The following is a 10362-nucleotide window of genomic DNA, read 5'->3' as shown; positions in this document are numbered from 1 at the left end:
GCTTCGTTGATGTTTGTGTCCTAGGTCGCTTTTTTACTTTTCGCAGTTGGGGAAACCTTAGCGTAGCCGCATGCACACGTACGCCATTGTCCGTATTATGTTTTTTTTCCGTAATACATGGTCGGTACGACTAATTAACTATGCAATTTCTATACCCCATTGCGTGAGTAGAAACTTGTGCAACTATGTTAGTCAGGGTTTTGTTGTTGTTGTTACTATTATTATTATTATTATTATTATTATTATTATTATTATTATTATTATTATTATTATTATTATTATTATTATTATTATTATTAGGTGCGAAAGTATGGGAAGTTAGATGCTGAAGAAGCCGCTGCACCAGAATTGTAGTTGTAGAAACAAACAAAAACACCAAGCCAGAGAAAAATAAAACGTAAATAAAAAAGAAAGAATATCAATAAGCTTTTACAGGCGCCTAGAAAGGAACGCGCTACATACTGAGAGCCTCACATAAAGTTGCAAATATCTACAAATCATGCGTAAGAAATTAAGGCAGAGTCAGCGCGTGACCTGCGAGAAGCATAGGTTGTCTGTACTCTTGCTGACCTGTATCATGCGCGCCTTGAAACGAATATATATCACGTAACGTGCAGCGAGTTGACTTTCGCCAATACAAGACTGTCAGGCAAGTTTCTGTGTTTCTTTTCCTTACGGTGACGCGATAGGCGTGCATAGTTTAGATTCATCTGTACGTTCAGAAATTGATCAGCTTGGCGCCATGATATAAAAGAGAGGTGCCAGTGACCTGACTTTTGAAACAATGTGGCAGTGCCAGATTGGGCTCAGTGGCTGAGAAACAACTACATTTTACGAGTTCATCCCTATGGTGACGCAGTCAACGATATTCAGGAAATGTAGGAGACATGGAGACCACTAGCTTGGATACGATTTTATATTGTCTCTATGACGCAACGGCCCTATGCGGTCATCCATATAATGTCTGTCACCTATATAGAAGAAAAAAATTAAGGTAGGACATTTCATTTGTCTCGCGCTGTCATTCAGTTTGTGAAACGCCGGCTTTAATCCCATAACTATTTGCGATGACGTTGATAGAGAAAAAATTAGACACATTTTCCATAGTCGCCAAGATACGTTTAGCGGTACTATTAACACTATAGATGAATCTTTTAAAACCCGTTCACAGATAGGTGTTGTGTTTTTAGAGCACACCTCTAGGTACCCGTTCTGCGGCGTGCGTCGGTTTCGGCGTCAGCCCAACCGAGCGAACGAGCACAGAGAATGACGAAAGAGCGAATGAGGAGCGCAGCGGAGGACGACGCGCGCGAGGAGGAAATCGGAGGAGGAAGGCGCGGTGAAAGCGTGTGAAGCCAAGCGTAATGCGGCGACGACGGCTACGAGATGGCGCCAGAGTAGCTCGCGTCGTCTAGGAGGTATGTCTGCGGCGGCGGCTGCTGCTGTGAATCGCGCCCACGTGTCACCCACGCATTGCCTCTCGCGATCTCCAGATTAGCGAGGCAGTCACGCCACGCTTCGCTACATTTTCAACGTGCCGCACAGGGCAGATTGTCCGCGCCAGCCATTCTATCGCGAGATCAAAGCATGCATAGAGCTGCGCTCAAATTTCGCATTAGCGAGTATCGTAATTCTCGGTGAATTTTGTGCCTTTTTTTTTTCACTGGCACGTTGCATCATCCATAGGTTCAAGAAATTGCCTAGACCACACATGACTGCCCATTCTATTGGCGGTGTACTGTGTGACCTCTAAGGAGCTGTTCGTGCGATAATACGTTGAGGATTTCACTCCATCGTACTCGTTCGAATAGTTTTAAAGCCTTTGTATTACTCCAGGAATGGGAAAATGCGGTTAAAGAAAAGCTAAAGCTCAAATATATTGTGTCACGCTTGAATCGTTTTAGCGAAAAGGGGGGCATTAAAGGACCCTTGCAGTGTTTTGGCAAACGTTCATGAGCTTCAATGAGAAATCAATGTCGTCCCTTTGTCCCTGAGAAGCCTGTAATCGCTTTGTACGGTACGACGCTTATATCTTGTTATTTCGCTTCACGTTTGGCTCTGATGACAGAGCCTTCAGTGACTTCAAGCAGAATGTTCAATCTTTACATTTAGGTCGCTTGCTTCTATTTATCATCTTCTGTGTGTCTTCTTCCCGTCGCCTGTGCTTTTTTTTTTTTTTCATAATCGCGTCGCTCCAGATTTCTATAATGGAGACCATACATCTCGACCTTGTTTCTCGACTTCGTGCTGGTTTTCTTTTCGTTACTTTCTCTCACACTACTTTTTTCATCTCTTCTTTTTTTCATATTGCATCCCGGCTGGCTTTGATTACCCATTTGTCCATCAAAAGCATTGTACGGTTGGCGTGGTTTCCCAGGCCGCAGAGATCCAGGCCCGTGCTGCCCTTCGTTCCTCCTTTTATTTTCAGCACAATATTGAGAGCCATAAAGGAGTTGAAGAATCTTTTTTCCAGTCCTCGCATAGGCTCTTGAGCTAGAGAATTGAACCACGGATTTTATAATCTAGGCTATAGTTTTTAATGGAGAACCTGCGTTTTCTTTAACCTTGATCGAACTGCTTTAAAAGCAGTTCGATCTGAACACAGAAATTACCACACTTTGTTCTATATATTAGTTTTACCACAAGCAAGATGTCTACAGCTGCATTAGAGAAAGCAGCAATGTTGTTCGACAGTTTTCACAAGCGCCTAAATCCTCATTTCTGTTGCCGCTTTCAAGTCAGTGCAGCTAGGGTTTTCTCATGCAATGACATTTTACGAAAAAACAGAGAAACAGCAGGTCCAGCACAGTTGCAAAAAAAAAACACGAAATGCAAATTCGTTAAGACGTATGCATACTTTTTGTTTAGTTCTCGTCGTGGCCTCGTGTGTCTGCGACGTAGGAAGCCGCGGAAGCGTCGAAACGCTTTTTGTGGTAAACCGATTTGCATGACCGCCTGTGACAAACTGAAGGATAGATGCCTCTGCATGTGTGTGTGTGTAGCGGGGGGGAAGGGGTACACACCCTGTAGACTTCTCTTGTTCTCCTCTTTCAGACCCCCTTCCCTAGTGCAGAGCACCCAACAGGGCTCAGCCTGGCTAACCTCCCCGTCTTTTCCTTATAATTCTTCTCTCGCTCTCTCTTTTCTTTTTATAAATTTTCGTAGCATACTGTAATGATAAAGCTTTTCCTCTACATGCTTCTGTTACCATAAAATTGTTGCTACATTGTAGCACCTTTTCATTCCTGACCCTACACCGAAAATATTAATTAATCATCTTATGCTTCACGAAGTAATCTTCGACTCCTGATGATTTTCTCAACAAATTAGTGTGAGTTAAGGTGTGTGCTCAAAGTAAGCCGTAGCGTACCATGAGGAAGATTGAAAGAACGAAAGAACGAGCCAAGAGAGGCTTCCTTTTAAATTTGTATAGACGAGAAATTTATGGAATTAGTGAATAGCAAGCATTTCTGTCTGCTCTGCAAATAGCTGAAATAGGGAACGCGGATGAGGGGGTTAACGTATCTATTCAGTTACCGTATCGCTAAAGGTGGGCAAAATAGGATGAGAAGTACTTAAACGGAGTTCGGAGTTGAAAGAACCGCTCAGGGCCGTCCGGCAAGCCGAAGATGCTGCCCGAGTCCAAGCACTTCAAGCCACCGCCTGAGGCCACCACAACAAAAGCTGTAGGACCCTTGTTTTTAACAAAGTTTATTTCTTCTTTTTCTTCTTCGAGGTTTAAGGTGGAAAACGGCTGAAGTAGATATAAGTATTTTGCCGTTTAGAGGACATCCGGAATAGTTATGCAATAGATGTGTATTTCTTTATTCTATCTACGACAATTTATAACCCCCACATGTAACACATGAAAGAGAGAGACAGCATGTCTTTATTAAAAATCTCAGGATGGGATACGGAGCTTTCCTCTTGCTCCTAGCATCTGGAGACCAAAGGAATGATATAGGGGGATGGGGTTTGAAGGTGATGCTGGGTTTTAGGTATACTCCTCCAGCCCCTCGGTGAGCGCAAAAAACTTTATAAATTTGAGTTCATTTAGTTACGTTTCCAGACAGTCATTATGATCTTGAACAGAACTCAGTCATTTTGCTCACGCATTCGCAAATTTCCTCACATCATCTGCAGACAGTGTGCATATATCTTAGAAAAGCCTTACAAATGAACGCATAACTTGGAAGCAGGGGAGGAGAAACAGCATATACTTACGTGAAGCGGTGAGACAAGCCTAAGGCTAGGACATAAGCGAAAAGGAATGGTTAAAGGGCAACAACATTTCTTTGAAATATAACCGTTCCCTTACCTTCGGTAGTTCACAAGAGGCCGCCCTATTGAGGATATTGGAACCCACGACGCTCAATGTTTTTTTTTTTCGACGTACATAACGTTTAAGTACTTCTCATCCTATTCTGCCGACCTTTAGCAATACGTTAACTTCAGTGAAGTGATTTAAAATATTAACCTGGCTCCTTAAGCGTGGTTAGTCTTGCGTCACAATATTTTGCTGCAGTCCACAGACTCAAACAACGCTCTGCACTACTACTATTAGGAGATACGTACAGTTGCCAATGTACAGCCACCGGGTACCGTACATTTAACAAGGACACTCATGAAGCCACGCAACGTCGCATGCTACATGAATGACGTAAGGTCTCAAGTATAGAAGCCAACTAGCGTTTCCGTTCCTGTTGCGATCACCACTCCTTCCTTTTATTTCTTTCGCTGTCCTTTTCCTGGGCCTGCAACCGCAGTAATTGGCTTCATGCAACCCTAATGATTTCTCCGCCTTTTCCTTAGCTGCCGAGCGACGGCTTTTACTACTAGGGAAGCCGGTCCAATCTCCCGTTGCGCAAAGCGCGATCCGGTTGCTCCTGCAACGGGAACCGCATACTCAACGCTACTGTAACCCGAGTAATTGATCGCATCCTCTCCTGTCGGCGTTTTTTTTTTCTCTGTTTACTTTTGTCGGTAACAGAATCAGGTATGGTTGTACTGAGCTCTTTATGCCTCTAAAAAAAAAACACGAGATGGAAGAAGTTATTCTAGATTCGTCGAGACGCCGACCGGGACACCGCACGACCTGCTTTCGCACATCTTTTCACTGATTGTAAATGTATTGAAAAAAATGTAATGGTGTTCAAGGAGGCTCGTAATTCGCGAGCCCGATTAACCAAGACGAAAATTTATTGAGCTTTTAATGTTCACGTTCCACGCAAATATCATAGATTAAAAGGAGAGCACGGGTGCCTACGTTTGTTCGTACCTATAAGGAGACCTGTGCATAGAGATTTGCTTTTTAAGTTACGTTTATATTCGTTTGTTTCTGCGTGCAGCTGCATCAACAACAGGATTTGTTGCGAATATCACCATACTTACTCACAGTTTGCCTCAAATTTCTGTTCTACGTTCCTTCTTTCTTTATTGATTGTTATTTCTTGACGAACTAATCTGCGTAAGTCGTTTACCTCTCTTTAAGAAAGTTTACCACTGCTTCTCATTAAGTTGTTTGCCTTTTTAACACCAGGGCTTCTATTCACAAAAGCGACTTATATTACAGTTATCATAATACGAAATTTCAGCCATTCCTTATGTCGGACGTATTATTATAGCGAAGGCGACCAGCCTTTGACAAAAAACACTTAGCAACAAAAATCTTTGTTAATTCTTATTTGAGCTGCGCCGAGGAACGCTGTTTGAAATATCGCTGCATCTCTTGTAAAGAAATTAGGTGGGTTATTGTCCCGGCAACGCAACAATGGCGGACCACGTTTTCATGAGTTCTGTAATAATACAACTCGCATGTAAACTGAGGCTAACACACTTTTAAGGTTAGATTCCTTAGTAATCTTAGCACTTATATGGTTCTATGTTGTCAGACGGCATATCCGCTACACTTTCGTAAAATAATGAGTCATATTGTGGACCAAGTCTCAAAGCAGAACCTGGGCATCCGAGCATACAACTATGTCAGGGACTTGCTCACGGACCTCGAAGCCACGCTTATTGCCGGAGACATGGAAACGGAAGAACTGAACATGGGAACCGAGGTAACGGCGCAGGGTTCGGTCATATGCCCCCTACTCTTCAACCTCGTGATGGTCGAACTCCCGCGGAAGTTACAAGACGTAGACAGCGTCCACCACACGATCTACGCAGACGACATCCCGATCTGAACCAGTACAAGAAGTGACGGCCAGATAGAGACTAGACTCCAAGAATCCGTCCGCAAGGTAGGGGAGTTCCTCGCGGGGACGGGCCTACGATGCTCTCCCGACAAGTCGGAACTCCCGCTATACCGTCCCACCCTCAAGGGCAGACCGCCCGAGGGATACGGCCGGACCCACACAACAGGAAGAAATTAAAATCCACACACATGACGGGAGCTAAATCCCTAAATTACGCAAAACCAAGGCCCTAGGCATGATCATCGAGACAAACGGAGTTAAAGGTAAGACCGCCAACAAATTAACTAAAGGCCTTTTCTTACGTTGTGATCCGGCAGATCACAAACAGAAGAAAAGGCATATTAGAGTAAAGCTCTGTCAGACTCATCCACATCTTTCGCCATCAGCCATATCGCCTACGTGGCGGCCTTCCAAAACTGGTCAAGTAGTGAAAGAAACAAGATTAACGTCCTCATCCGAAGAACATTCAAGATTGCCCTCAGCCTTCCGACTCAGCCAGTACAGAGCTCCTCTTCCAGCTAGGACTGCACAACACGTTCGAGGAGATCGCCGAAGCACAACACATATCTCAGCTCGAAAGACTCGCAAATACAGACAGGGGCCGATACATAATCGACCGACTGGGCATCAGGTACCACAACCAACACGGACACAAAGCGCAAATACACGGGTGACTAGGCATCTCCCGAACTTCAACCAGGTAAGCCACAGCAGAGCGCAAGAGCTGGCGGACCCCACACGGTCGGCTTCTCGGGCACACTCCCGAGCCGAACGAGACAGACTGACCAGATACAAAGACATCAAAAAGACGTACCAACAAGCTAGAAGGACATTCCCACCACCACACAAAGACCTAAATAGGGCACAAGCAGTGGCCCTACGCCAACTACAAACAAATACCTTCCTGAACCCGTTTCGCCTCAAACGGATATTCACTCAAGTACACAAAGAATACGCATCTAAAAGATGGAAACAGGACAGAGCTACTCTTAAACACATCCTGTTGGAATGTAAGGCCCAACGGAAAAACGAGTTAAACTCCAAGAACCTCTCGCTGAGGTGGGCTGCCGCTCTGCGCAGCACCAACTTCGGCGACCAACTCTGCATTAGGCCGTGCAACGGGCCCGCGAGGCGGCGTTGAGACGAGATCTCGACGTACTTTAATAGGAGACTTGAGCCCGGGTCGCGAAAAGCCTGTTGGACAATTCAATAAAGTTATTACCAACCAATAGTGTGGCTGAACTTAGTTTTCATTACGATTGGTCTATAAACAAAAACGCCCTGGTTTGACATAGATTCCAGTAAGTGTGTTCGATCTGCATAATTTATAGAATAAAGTGCAGTATTCGTGCACTAAAGAGAACGAAATAAAAAAATATCTAAGGCTTAAACTTTGACTCCCAAGAAATCAGTGAATTCGATGTCGGAATTTGTTACGACGGACTGAGTTTCCAGCAGTGAAATCAGAGAGTGTGGAAGGTGTCAAATCTGTGCCGGCAATAAACACTCGCATAACTCGTTGGTTACATAATGGCGAAATTTTAGTCCTTTATTGATAATTTGTCTCACCAATACAAAGTTTCTGCTTGTCTTCTCCTCTTGTTTTCTTTCTCGTGTTCTTGGTGTTTTTTTATAGCACTTCGACTTCTACTGTGCACACCAGGCTGTTCTCCTTCTCTTCCTCCATTGAGGATGGAGAATAGTGAGCTATATACGCGTACATGAAAACGCTGCTACTAAAAGTCGTTGCTGCACAGACAAGTGCCCTTCTCCAAACATTGGCTCTATCTAAATTCCTTACGCAAGCACTTTACATCAATACAACATTGCGTATTAAAAAAAAGGGGGTGGGGGTCCAGCAGTACCGCTCCCCGTGGGCCAAATCACCGTGTAGGGCTCAGTGAGAGACACCACGAGTCAACGCGTTGTTGGAGTTAGGAGCGGGACGAATTTTAGCCTAGCGACCATTAAACATAATGAGAAACTATTATGAAAGGAAGCGCTCGGTCCGGAGAAACTGTAAGCCAGTCTCGCATTGCTTGACCCGCCTGCAGTAAGCAACATACTCATCCGCATACCCAGACCAGAGCGCATCGACACATTATCACGACACACCTTCAGAAACAAGCAAGTCATCAACATATCCTATGTGCAATGCGCCTGAAGTATGTCGGTGTCCTTAAGAGCACACATTCGTGATGCACAACGTAACTCAAACCTTAAAGAAAGAAAGAAAGAAAGAAAGAAAGAAAGAAAGAAATGCGTGAGCTTGGCCGCCTGTCCCAGGAATGCAATTTGTACCGGAATGCGCCAGGAAGAGCGGAGTTGCCCGAGGAGCGTAGATTGTTTCGCAACAGCGAATTCTGTCGATCGGTGCCTTTTTATGTGGTAAATGATCGCCTAGGACTAACAGCAACCTTTTAAATCTGGGGAATAAAAGAAACGACTAATTTTTTACTTTTTCTCTAGACATTGTTGAAAAATATTTAAAACATTTCTTTTAATTTAATGTCAAAATAATAGCTACAGAAAGGTGTGTTTTAGATACTGCCCATATCGCTTCCCTATTATACCTCACTATTGTAACTGCTGGTGGGCGGCGTTTCCTTTTACTCACACATGTTTTGATCATAGACGCTACAAGAAGAAACCCTATTTTTCACACTGAAACTCATGTTAGCGCACAATATCCGGTGCTGCAACAGCGCTAACAAGTCAAACAAAAATGGAAGAACCGAGGGCGGAAATGAAAAGTTCACTCTGCGGGGACTCTTGGTCATAATAATTCTCGACAGAGGGCACATTTCGCAGTAGTAAAGAGGTCTGCTTTTTTACCACCTCAAGTGCACAACGCTGATTTTACTTCATCCTATACGAGCATGCTCAGCTACGGTCATCGGTTGGCGTAGGCGCTACGTGCATGGTTTTTTCTATAAAAAACTTCTAACCACAACTTCTTGGGCTCGTCATACGATTGTTAGCTTTGTTTGTTAACTGCGACAAAGTGAGAAGCTTTGGCAGTAAATATGTCGCTAACCCAGCTAGCTGGCCATCGTAAGAGTGTTCTCACAGGTAGTATTCTCCATTAAATCGTTATGTTGTTAAAATAACGAAAGAAAAATATTTGCAAAAGACTGTCGCAAAAAAATTACCTTAGCCCGTGCAAAAGCTGACAGCTTCACTTCCGAAAATGAAGTAGCTGCACCTCCAGAACGTCAATGAAGCACGAGCGCTAAAAAGCCAAACTGCCGCCTACGTACCCTGGACCCTTTCTTACGGCCGCAAGGGCCAACTAGCCTCTGCCGCGACGATGCCACATTGCACTACCCCTGCTATGACTATAGGTGGGATCTTTACGAACGCCTGTCCTTTACGTCTTGGAATGGTCGACATACCAACGCGCGGCCTGAAGAAACCATCGAACACCTTTTGTGCGTATGCCCTGGATAAGACATCTAGCGTATCTCTTTACACACCGCACTAAGCCAACTGGATTATAGAAGAACGTTTCTTGAAAAAAAAAATCTTGGACCCAGGCCACATCCGCATGAGAAGGTTACTCGTGCGCTACTGCTGTTTTGGGAGAACACCGGCGTCCTACTGTGTACTCGCAGTTTTCCCTACCTCCATCTTGTTTTCCTCTTTTTGATGTCCCTTTCCCCTGCACCCAGCATAAGGTAGCAAACTGAAGCTTGTCCGGTTTATCTCCGTACCACAGCTCTCCTTCATTTCTGATTTTCTTTCCCTAAAGAAACCTGCATTGCTCCACGAGGCAGTGGTGGTTCGATCGGGGCGCACACGCGGCGCACGAGATAATTATAAACTTGCACCAAGGTGAGGTTAAGCTAAGCCTGTCGGATGTGTAACGCAGCGTGGAGAACGAGAAGACAACAACGGCGCTCGTAGAGTCCTCCTTCTATATAGTCGTCATGGCTGTTGTGCACTGCTGCGGATCTCTTCGTCATTTGGTATAGCGAAAAACTCCATGAGTCGTACTGTGCTTATGCGCTTGACGCGCCGCGGCGGCTATGGCGCTGCCCTGCTAAGCACGAGGTCGCGTGTTCGACTCCTGGCCACGGTGGCCGCATTACATGAAAGCGAAATGAAAGAAAAAGTTCTCGTGTACTTAAATTTTGATTCACGCCAGAGACACCCCAGGTGG

This window comes from Dermacentor variabilis, chromosome 2 (genome assembly GCF_050947875.1).
Source record: "Dermacentor variabilis isolate Ectoservices chromosome 2, ASM5094787v1, whole genome shotgun sequence".
NCBI lineage: Eukaryota > Metazoa > Arthropoda > Arachnida > Ixodida > Ixodidae > Dermacentor > Dermacentor variabilis.
Note: the sequence above shows the minus strand (reverse complement) of the source record.